We start from the raw sequence: 12,775 nt of genomic DNA, 5'->3' as shown, positions 1-12,775 counted from the left end.
AGACGTACATTTGTGAAGGTAAACCTAATCGTACATCCGGTGTATATTGTCCCTTTTCCATATCTTTTAAATCACTTTTCGGTTCAAATCCAAACATTAAACTAACACTTGGTGAGATTTGTACAGAAGTATGGATTTCCTTTTTGGGATGTCTTATGAGGCATATATTATTAGTTGCGTCATGAGATATAAATAAATTGGTTTCTTTATGATGTATATTAATTGCATGAATAAGATCCCGTATATTGTTATAATAGCGTACAGGGATCGTTACAACCTTCCACGGTTCTTGATCATTACTACTTGATGATTTGTAATATATTTTATTGTTTTTACTGTTAATGTTCAGCAAAGAATGTGGATAATGAATCTCTACAATTGCCACATCCCATTTCTGGCGAAACTCTACACGTCGTTGTAATTTCGTAATATATGAAGTCAATGTATTTTCTGGAAAATAATCCATGGAACTATTACTGGGAAGTGTAACGTAAAAATCTTGATCAGGTTCCATTCTTCTTCTTCAATGAAGTTGCAGGGATCCACGAATTGAATGAGGAAGGATATCCTTTCCCCTGGACGAGATATTCTTTTCTGTGACCTTTTGTTCTTGTACGTAATATTTTATCGATGAGGAACGTCGAAGGGAGCGGCACTGGCTGTAATTCTTCTCTGTAGAAAACACCATCGATGAGTTGATGATTTAAATCCTCTAGTTGATACACTGGTGGGTTTCTTGGTACAATGGCTTTTACTCTGAATATTTCCCAAGTCCAGTTCTCGAGGTAACCCTTGTCAAAGATACGTTTTGTTTTACTTATACGAACAGTATCACCAACAGATAAATCCGTATCTTGTTTTGAACGTTGTAGCTTTTTGTCGTATAAGTTATGCCACACCTCCAGTAAATTGTCCTGAGAAACGTTTGCAGGTGCCATTTTAATACTGGAATGCCGACTTTCATTGTATGCTTTTACAAGTAAAGGCAATACTTTGATGTAATTGTATGTTTGATATTTGGTAAAGTATTTCCACATACGATGTTTCAATGTCTGATTAAATTTTTCTGCGATGCTGGCTTTAATATCTGGATCCGTTGTTGTAACATGTTGCACGTTGTGTTTCCTGAGAAACTTTTGTACTGTCTTGTTGGTAAATTTAGTTCCTTGATCACTACGTAGCACAATTGATTTCCTGTCCTGGAAAATCATTTCAAATGCATTCACTATATCCTCGGCACTTTTTGATTTTAGTGGTACAGCCCATCCGTACCTACTAAACACATCAATCACTGTAAGAATATAGCGGTAATTGTCATTATAGTTTTGAAGTGATTGTAAATCATTTAAATCACATTCCCATTGATCATAAATATTGTTAACAAGATAAAAATCTCTACGGAAACGACGACGTACAGGACGATGTAACGTGTAGGTAGGTTGTTTGTTTAACCAAAGTTTTATTTTGGCTACAGGTATAGATTTTCCTGTGGCTTGCCATAATTTCTTTGCAGTAGAAAATGATGCAGGATGTGCTGGATTGTAATAAATGGATTTCAACTTTTTGTTCATGGTTTGTACGTTGACCATTGTGGAATGATACGTTTTCTTTTTGGTCGGACTTCTAAAACATCATCTTCTTCTTCTTCTTCTTCTCCGGAAGAAAATAATTCAGGTGCCGGTTTTGGTGGTGCAGATCCTTCAGATGCTGTTGTACTATTATGCTTGATAATATAGTTTAATCTTCGTGGATTACCAATCAATTCTTGAGGTGTGTTTGACGATGCAAGGTAGTTGCAAAACAATTCCCAGCCTTGAGGATTAGAATGTTTCCTCGGTCGAGTCACATCGCACATTAAATCTACAATATTGGATCCATGTAGTTTATTATCATTGATGTACACTGTTCCTTTATGATCCCACGTAATTGTGTCATCTTGTTTTAAACGACGGAATAGTAGTTCGGCTTTCTTACGATACATTTGTGGTATTGCGGCTAAAATTTCTTGTTTCGTGCTATCGTCAACATTCGGGACGTCACCATTAGGTTTCATTGATGTAATTGTAAGTGGTATTGGTTCTTCTTGTTTACGTATCACATAAAGATATTTCTGTAATATTCTATTGTACTGATTCCATTTTTCTTCATCACTTGGATACGATGTATTCAATATAGATTGCATTTCACGATCGAGATTAGATTCTCGATTTTCACTCACACGGAATGATGATGCATGCATTCGTTGAAGCATTTCTGGTGGCACTAAAACCATCTTCTTGCTATGTTCCATGAAGTTTATTGTTTAAACAAAATACTGGATAACACACTTCCTACAATAGGTGCAAGTAATGCAGGTAAGAATCCTCCTTGTTGTACGGCTAAATGTTTCTTCTTTTTATCCAATGATTTTGTATTGTCTACGAGATAGCGGAGCGTGTTCTTGTAACGCTTTAATCTTGATTTCTGCGCACTTGTCAGTGGAACATTGCCTTTTAAGACATTATAACAACATTCACAAATACTATGAATTAATGAAGCGTCTGCATTGGCAATAATAGCTTTACGCAATCTTGGTTTAGCTTTGTGCAGAGCACGTAGCAGATCAGCGTGTTTCACTGTAGGAGACATCGTGACAGACTAAGTCATTCTTTTCACATGCACAATAATTTAAACATGTTTTGTTGGTACGTAAACATAATGATGCAAATCGTCAGGAAAAATATTTGTACGAAATCGCATTTCATCGGGTGTATCTTGTTTAAGATCAATCAGTAAATAACCATGTGGATTTCTTGTTGCGTCTGCATAACTTTCTTGTAGAAACAGTGGATGCTCAGGCATGATTTGATAACTCATATGCTTGATTTGTGACTTGTCACGTGGATTTTTTAACAACAACAAATACGAACAATTTAAACTCATATTTCTATTTGCTTTACTTTGATGAAATACATTTTGTGTTATAAAAATCACACTAATATTTCGATGATGTGATCCTTTTGTGAACATATCAACAATATCACTATTCACTTCTCGCATATGGTCATCAATAATAATCAAATGTGGTCCATCTTGAGGCTGAAAATCTTTCATTCGTGGAAGTCCTTCGTGAAATTCTACTGGAACCGGCATTGTTGCATACACGTCTTGCCATTCTGCATAATACCAGTATATCTTACGAAATTTTGCATTGATCATGGTTGGAAGATGTGACAGTAATCGCTTCACAAAATACGTTTTTCCACACCCACTAGGCCCTGCGAGAATACAGGTAAATGGATGTTTCCACTGTGTATCCATGATGAACACTAACACCTTGTTTCAAAAATGATGCGTATTTAAAGCGAGTACATTTTTTTTTGTTTTAGTTTGTAAATTCTTGCACTCACTGGTGTGAAAAAGAAAAAACCGTTCATCTGTTTATCGAATAGTTGAAAACCGTTTATTTGTTAACAGGATAGTTGAAAACCGTTTATTTTTTAATCGAATAGTTAAAAACCGGATAAAGTTTAACGGTTAACCGTAAAAGCTGATCACTGATTTAAATTCTATTTGAAAAATTTTTCGTTTCAAATTTGTTCTGAAATTTTTGTTTCAAAAATTTTGTTTGAAAATTTTTTGTTTCAAAATTTTTACAAATTATTTGTTTGAAATTTATTGTTTCAAAATTTTTTGTTTGAAAATTTTTCGTTTCAAATTTTTTTTGTTGAAAAGTTTTCGTTTCAAAATTTTTGTTTGAAATTCTTTCGTTTCAAATTTTTGTTTTGAAAATTGTTTAGTTTCAAGATTTTTGTTTAAAAGTTTTCGTTTCAATTTTTGTTTTGATTTTTTTAGTTTGAAAGTTGAAAAGAAAGTTTTAAATGCCATGAATCTTGTTCAAAGTTTCCACCTAATTCCTAGAGAACATTGACCAGGGACCTCGTCGCGCATCAAAACCAAATCATTGATCACGTGACCGTACTACACCCGAAGGGTCCTACCAAATTGAAAGGGGATACCCGTCCATACCTTATAACCTTATCAAATAGGATAAATTGAGTCAGTAACCGAACACGTGGTTGTACTTAAAAATTTGACAATAGGACCACCGAAACATATTGAGGTCCTGTACTATGCTTCAATTGGACAATTTCAGTGGACCCCCATTGCCAAAATTTAAGAAGGGTGCAACAATATACCCATGTCTTATGATAGGAAATGGACCCCTGTAATCATAGAATCTCATCAAAGGGGATAAAATGGACCAAAAACCAAACACGTGGTACAACGTTTATATTTTGGCAATTTTGTACCCCTAAAAGGGAACGATGTGGACCATCCAAATTTATCATGATACATATTGAGGTCCTGTACTATAATACCAAATGTTTAAATTGGGCATTTTCCAAAATTTAAGGGGTGGGCCAAGGTACCCCTCCCGGGGTGCACCAATGTACCCATGTCTTATGATAGATAATGGACCCTATACATGACCATATAACCATATAAGGTAATAGGACCTCATCAAAGGGGGATAAAATGTACCAAATACCAAACACGTGGTTGTACTAAAATTTTGGCAATTTTGTACCCCTAAAAAGGAACGAGGTGGACCACCCAAATTTATCATAATACATGTTAGGGTCCAGTACTATAATACCAAATGTTGAAATTGGGCAATTTCCAAAATTTAAGGGGGTGGGCCAAGGTACCCCTCCCAAATTTTTAAAGGGGTGCACAAACATACCCATATCTTATGAAAGGGAATGGACCCCTATACATGACCATATAACTATATAGGATAATAACACCTCATCAAAGGGGATAAAATCGACCAAAAACCAAACACGTGGTATAACGTACTGCTTACGTTTATATTTTTGGCAATTTTGTACCCCTAGAAGGAAATGAGGTGGACCACCCAAATTTATCATCATACATATTATGGTCCTGTACTATAATACCCAATGTTTAAATTGGTCAATTTCCAAAATTTAAGTGGTGGGCCAAGGTACCCCTCCCAAATTTTTCAAGGGGTGCATTAATATACCCATGTCTTATGAAAGGTAATGGACCCCTGTATACGCCTATATAACCATATAGGGTAATAACACCTCATCAAAAGGGATAAATTAGGTCAAAAACCCCGAAATTTGAATTTTTGGCAATTTTTTACCCATGAAAGGGAACGACATAGACCCCCAATACTGATAAAGGTACATACTATGGTCTTAGGCTACCATACCAAATTTTTAGATTTGGCAATTTCCAAAATTTAAGGGGGTGGTCCTATGTACCCCTGCCAAAATTAAGGGCGTGGGCCAAGGTACCCCTGCCAAAATTTAGAGGGGGTGGTCCTAAGTACCCCTAGGTCATTGACCCCGGGCCAAGGTTATTGACCTTTGACCTATGACGTCATAAAGGTCGGGGTCAAAGTCCAAACTTCGGCCAAGTGGGGCAATTACTACTCCCTTTTGCATGAGGACCTTGGTGATAGATTAAAAATAGATCTTATTGCCTTTTTCTGTATACGAAAAGTAGTAACACTGAAATAGAAGGCTCCCCAGAAAATTATTCCATAATTTAACAAGGATTGAAACTTACCGTAGTACAATAACTGCAAAGTTAGTTTTGACACTGAACCACATAGTCCATAAATGACAAACCAGATAAGGCTTAATTTGCTATTTAACTCAGTAATATGTGCATCCCATGTAAGACTATTGCTTATTGTTACACCTAAAAATTAAGTGGATTTTGAATACTGTACATCATTTGAAATTATCACAATGTGAGGTACTGTTCGAGGTGTACATGAGTAATGAAAATTTAGTGCTTTTGTTTTCTTTGCATTTATCAGCAGTTGGATTTGAAGTGTCCATTTTATCAAACGCTCCACAGTTTGTTTTAATTTACTTTCTAGTTCAATTGTATTGTCCGCTGTTACAAGGACATATACATCATTAGTATATAGTACAATATGTTGGTAATACATATATTGAACAAGATCATTTATGTAAAATAAAAAAAGAATTGGCCCAAGAATTGAGCCTTGAGGAACACCATCAGAGATAGTAGTAGTTTTGGATGAAAATGTGACTGGCATATTGTAAATTATTTTTTCTATTTTTACTACTTGTTTTCTGTTTGTCAGGTACGAACGAAACCATTCATGCACTACACCCCTCATAACATATTTCTGGAGTTTTGCCAGTAGAAGAGAATGTTGAACGCTGCCAAATGCCTTGGAGAAATCAATAAATAAACCTACTGGATATTTTCCCTTATCAAGTACTGTAGAAACCTTTTTAATAAAGTTAAACAACGCTGTATCAATTCATTTGTTTTTTTTGGAATCCATGTTGAGAAGACGAGATTAGGTTATGGCAGGATATAAAATTTCACAAGTGCGATAACATTAGTGATTCAGAAATCTTCGAGAAAACAGACAAAATAGAATATAGTTTAGAACATAATAAGTATTTCCTTTTTTTTGCAAAGGCATAACTTTTGAAGTCTTCAATCTGTCGGGGAAAACGCCTGATTCAAATGATACATTTACAAGAAAGCATATTTGTTTCACTATTAAATGCGCACTCTTTTTTATAATTAGGGATGGGACTTCATCTATACCTGCAGAACGGGTACTAGAAAGCCTTTTGATACAGTCCAACAATTCTTCTTTAGTTACCGGAGTTACATACATACTATACTTGTTGCAATTAATATTTGGCTCTACAGCGAGATCCGCCTTTCCAGGTGGTAAATTCGTATTAAGAAAATACTAATTTAAGACTTCAATAATGGCAGCAGGATCAACGAATGAATTATTGTGATATTTCGCGAATTGGAACAGTCTTTGATGAATTGTTTATAACATTCCACGTACCTTTCATTTTGTTTTTTATCCGTGTATTATAGTGTCATTGTGGATTCTTTTGGCTGTTCGAATAACATTCTGATATATTCTTTTGTATGCTTTTATATGGGAAATAACTTTAGCTGGTAAATTAACACAGGTTTTCTTATATTTATTATAATATATAAGCCTTTGCTTTGAAATTTTTATTCCTTGCGTGACCCACTCTTTCATGATATTAAGACCTTTTCGTAACTGTAATGGAAATGCTATGTTTAAATTATGTAAGAAAACATCAACAAAATAATTGAATTTGTCATTAGCACTAGGTAAGTCGTACAAGGAGTTCCAAGATTCACGAGATAATAGAAAACAAAAGTAATTTATATTTTCCGTTGAAAATAATCTGGTTGTTCTCGTTATCGGTTTCGGACTTTCCTTCACCAGTTTCTCGGTAGGTATTCTTTAATAAATGGCTTCATGATCCGAAAATCCAAGTTCAGTAACTTCAAACAAACATTTAAGATTACTTTTTGGAATAATAATTTGGTCGATAGCTGTCTTTCCTTGACGAGTAGGTACGTTAATAGTAGTTTGTAGCTCATATAAATATAACACATCTTGAAACTTAGATTTATCAGTTGAATTCTTTAACCAATCTATGTTTATATCCCCACAGATAACTACGCTACTAAATTTTCTACATAATTTCGCTAGAAGTTTCTCAAGATTTTTAAAGAAAATTCCTAAATCGCCAGAAGGGGTCCTATAGATACACACAACACAAATACTTAACTCTTGAGGTTTTGATGCGACTACCACACAATGCATTTCGACGCAAAAATTCCGAACGTCAATCTCAGTTGCTTGTATATAAGAGCAAGCAAAAATTGCGACACCACCTCGACTTTTGACTGTACGAGAGTAGTGTGTAATAATATTAAAACCGTTTAAACTAACCATATCTATATATATAAAAGAGAACGCACAAATCCTTTGTTCCCTCATCACGCTAATACGGCTGAACCAATTTCTTTCATTTTGGGGGGGTTATTAGGATTTGGACCCTAGATGGTTTTTATCATATCACTTTAATTTTTAATTACCAGTGTCTTGAGATAATTGACCATTCAAGTGTCCATAACGTACAAATCCTTTGTTAGTTCATCATAGGTAAAAATAAACGTATTTATATGCAACCCGCATGACCGTGTCACTCGGCGGGTTAACATAAATGACAGGCGATATAATGTTAACATTTACTGCAATCTACTATGGTTTTTATCATATCACTTGAAAGCGAAAAAGTAAAAATTATCTAAGTAACAAAGTTTATTGCGTTCCGGGGTGACCGCAGCGAAGCGGGGCGGGTTAACATAATTAATGATATTTGCATCTAACCAGTGCTCACATATACAAAGAAGCTGTATATTTGAGAAGTCGCTTTCCAACAATACCTCCAGAAGATCAATTTTGTTCCCTAAACCTGGCACATTATGAAAAAGAAGGTGTAAAGAGTCAGTATTTCCTACAATAAAAAATCATTCTATAACATCTTATGCATTCTCTTCCGTCGTTCTATCTTTTGAGCATTTTCAGTTATGTTATTACAATCTTCTGCTTTATAGATTGAACTACTTGGCCTTTGTATTAAGCTAATCCTATCAATATGATCTACTCCTACACTACCACACTCTACGTTAATATTGGAGTATGTATCAAGGGTCTTGCATACGTTATTGCTACTGTCTCTTACTACAGGTGCTAGACTTTCATTATTGTCTAACGATGCTTGCCATGGTAAAGGGATGACGCTTGTCGAGACTACAGATGACGATTCTACAAGTTCAGCAAATTTATTACACATTGAACAGTTTCCAGTGTTGTTTAAATGTAGTCCGTGTCTAGTAAAATTATCTCTTTCCATAAAGCCCAATGAATGTACCTTACATTACAATAACCTTTGCATATTCTGGAAATTTTACTGTTTGTTTGTTTTAAACGTACATTAAAACAGGAGTTACCGTCTAAATCATGTCTATGTGGAATACCTGCTACAATTACGTTAGTGTTATTTAACATATTTAGACACTTGTACAGATTTACCATAGCTTTGTTACCCTCACCATATGCAACATCGTTCCCCCCGCCAATGATTATTAGTGTGTCTTTCATACTCATATCCTTGCATAGTGAACCACAGTCTCTCATTGTTTCACTCATGGTGGCACCCGGCTTCGTGATACATGACACTTCATAACTGTCACTTAATACGTCTTTTAACAGAACCGCTGTGTTTCTGGCGTGACTGTCCCCTAGAATTAATATTTTCTTATTTCCACTTAATTTGCTATTCTTCTGTCTAGGGTAACGTTTTTCCTCATGCATTGTTTTCGTAGGTATGTGTACCGTTTCTTGTTTGCCTTGCACACATTTCACTTTTCGATTTTGATTTGTTGTCACTTCGATGTCCAGTAACTCATACCGATTTTTCACGGGAATAGTGTTTGTTTTGGCCTCACTATTTTTCAACCTTTTAGTTTTATTTACACTATTGCTACTACATCCTGCCTGCGACTTAACTTCTTGAGTAGCACCTTGCACTGCAAACTTAACCTGTTTACTTATTTGTTTTACATCAGATCGTAGTTCAGCATTAGCGTGTGACAAGATCTTTGGAACTGTTATTTTGTAACGAATACTTGGACAAGTTCTGCCTGATGAGGAGAGAAGAATATCCTGGTCTGGTATGTGCTTCTTTAAAAATAATAATTCCATTTGCAATATTGTACCTCTGCGAAAGTGGCTTTTCTTCCACGGTAAGCATTAAAACAAAGACAAGAAAAAACTTATCAGTTGGAAACGGCTTGATAATGTGTGTCACGAAGATTGACCCGGGCATTGCTGCACTAGTGAAATTACACCATGTTTAGGTACCTCATTAGCTTTCAATTTTAATTATACTACAATATGCAGGTTTTGTTGCATTTGTATTTTTCTGGTGTTTCAGTATACAGTTCTCATTAGTTTCATATCATACTTCATTCATTTAAATTCATTTTCGAACAACTCTGCACTTTCTGAAAATCTTCAGTAGTCTTATTTTTTGTTGTTCTTTACAATATGTATAAAAATAAAACTATGCCTATCAGAACAAAATTCAAAATCATACTTAAAAGTAATTTCCGATATTAGATTCTACCTATATTTATCTCTTGTGCTTATCTTTGCGACCCCATTAAGCAATCTTTGTACCCCCTAGGGGTCGCGACCCCAAGGTTCAGAAACCCTGCTCTAGGCATACATGAGTTATGGTGGAGCACATACACATCCCTAGGGTTACACACACACATACATACATAAATACACAATTTTATATAAGTAAATACAGATAACAGAAAGTTGAGAGAGAGAGCGATTAAGGCATTACCGCTCTCAATCTCTTCACGTGACCGTTGCGATTCGTGAATTTCTTATGTGACAGTTTAGGGCAACAGTTTTTTATTTTAATCACTATCTGATTTTAGATATGCTTGCGTAAGTAACATGCTGTAATGCAAATATTGAGAGGTTGCCTGCGTATGAAAATAGCTGCAAATAAATGCACTACATAACTTATTTATCGCTACTACACGATTTTCTTAAATTGTATTTGATATTCACATATAAAATACCGGTATTCTGTCAATACATCAGATGTTATATTTTAAACATAATAATTACTTGTCTTGAAATGATTATATGAATATATTCATAATATATATATAAGGGCGCCCATGTTGTGGTTTCCAAGGGGGGGCAAGAAAAAGCGACATTTCAAATATAGTTTCAAATTTTGCTGTAACTATTCTAAAAATTCTATTGATTTTCCGATATTCCGAAGTACAAATTCCTCTAGGGGGCGAGAGCCCCCTGATGCGTGTCGCCACGTTTTGCCTAATCCTCGTTTCTCCTAACCAATTATCTGACACTTTTATGACAGATAAATGATAAGATTTCAGTCCGCCATTTTAGGCGAAAAAAGGATCCTCGTTTGGCCTAACCCTCGTTACGTCTAAAATGGCGGACAATAAAAAAAAATCACCGAAATTCAACAAGAGAGAAATTACGAAAGAAATTCATTTTTTAAAAATTAATATTGATATTATATTAACCCGCGGTCAATATTTTCAAGCAGTTAGGATTAGCAAAACTGCTTTATGTATTTACCATGTCCGTATGTATAATGTGTGTGTGTGTATCTGTATGAGAGAGAGAGTGAGTCCGCCCGGGAGACAAAAAGATCACTACTATGCAATAAGGATGTTAGATTCACTATTATGCACACCAGTTAAATTTGATTGTATCATGCGTGTCTTCAACTCCGGATTATCCTTAACTAGTATCATTAAAATTTGTTCAATTTTTACATCATCTCAGAGACGTAGCAATCTTAATCAGAGACTTATGCTATGGACATTCCACTAGTGTATCAAACGAGTGAAATTTGAATTCGAAAGTTATAATTTCACCAATCCAAATAAAGAAAAAACTAGTTGATTAAATGCTTTGAAAAAATTCAAATTGTAATGTATTGGGACGACAAAACTATAAATGAAGCAGAGACGTAAAAAAAACTGCTAGAGTAAAAAGAATACTTGTTTATCTTGAGCTTCTTTCAAATGTGTTCTTGCACATCTGACCTTAATGTACTTCAGAACATTTTGCAATAACAAATACAAATGTTGAAAGTAGTGGAAGAGCTTTGTAGTCATTTCCTGCATTCGTATTTCTAAGATTTGAGCAAATACTGGGAAACATTCCAGTATCATGTGAAATTCACTTGCTACAAAAAAAATCTATAACGGAACATCGTATGAGTAAATAATTATACAAATAGCAGATATGTTTGAATCGAATGAAACGACATGTTCAAATGCACGTTACAAATTTTGTGTAAGGGTTATCTTGGGCTTCATGCGTTTCCTTCCACTTTCTTTACCCCACCAGTTTCGTTTATTGTCATCATCACCGCCTCTCTTGGCCTTGGAGCATAACAATGAGTTTTAAACCAAAAGAAAAAATAAAACATTACGCTTATTTTCAATAGTGAATTCTCAGAAATGTTGAAAGGAAAATGAGAAACCTATAATTTTTTTCAGAATGAACGTTACTTTTATTTCCAAAAATTTTATGTAAAATGAGTAACTAAAAAATAAAGTTTGCATTAAAAGTAAACATGTAAAACGCAACTTAGCATTTCAGTCATCTAACATTCTAAATGAACGAAATACGACATAGCATACAAATAAGAAACTAACCAACTCTATGGCTTATGGATCCCGGCGGTTCAATGCCGCGTTCATAAAAACTCTCTACCGACCTCTATCCTTAGCCAACTGGATCCAGTTTCTACTTTGTACTCCTATCTCTGCGAGATCCATCTTAATATTGTCCTCCCATCTGCGACTAGGTCTTATTATGGTCGTTTTCCGATTGGTCTTCCAGCCAAGACTTTGGAAGCGTTTCTACTTTCTTCCATCCTGCCCACCTATCAAAGATAGCAACCAGGGCCTAGAGTTGAACGGTATTCACCAGGTTATGGCTTATGCTGATGGCATAAATTTAATAGGGGATGACAGGAGAACAATAGAAAGAAATGCAGAGATCTTATTAAAAGCTCTGCATCTTGTTAGACTTCATGACCCTAACAATGTTTGGTAAATCATATAAATTATGTAGTTCCTCGTTGTGAAGTTTCCGCCATTCCCCATTTCCGTTCCTCTTGGGTCCGAATATTCGTCTCAGGATCTTGTTCTCAAATATTTTCAGTCTATGTTCTTCTCTCAGAGTAAGCGACCATGTTTTGCAACCATATAGAACAACAGGTATGATTATCGTTTTATATATTTTAAGCTTCAAATTCCTCGACAGAATTCGCGACGACAAGAGATTTTG

This window comes from Thermobia domestica, chromosome 18 (assembly GCF_964235325.1).
Source record: "Thermobia domestica chromosome 18, izTheDome1.hap1.1, whole genome shotgun sequence".
In the NCBI taxonomy this organism is placed as follows: domain Eukaryota; kingdom Metazoa; phylum Arthropoda; class Insecta; order Zygentoma; family Lepismatidae; genus Thermobia; species Thermobia domestica.
The sequence above is the reverse complement of the archived record's forward strand: the minus strand, read 5'-3'. Positions refer to the sequence as shown.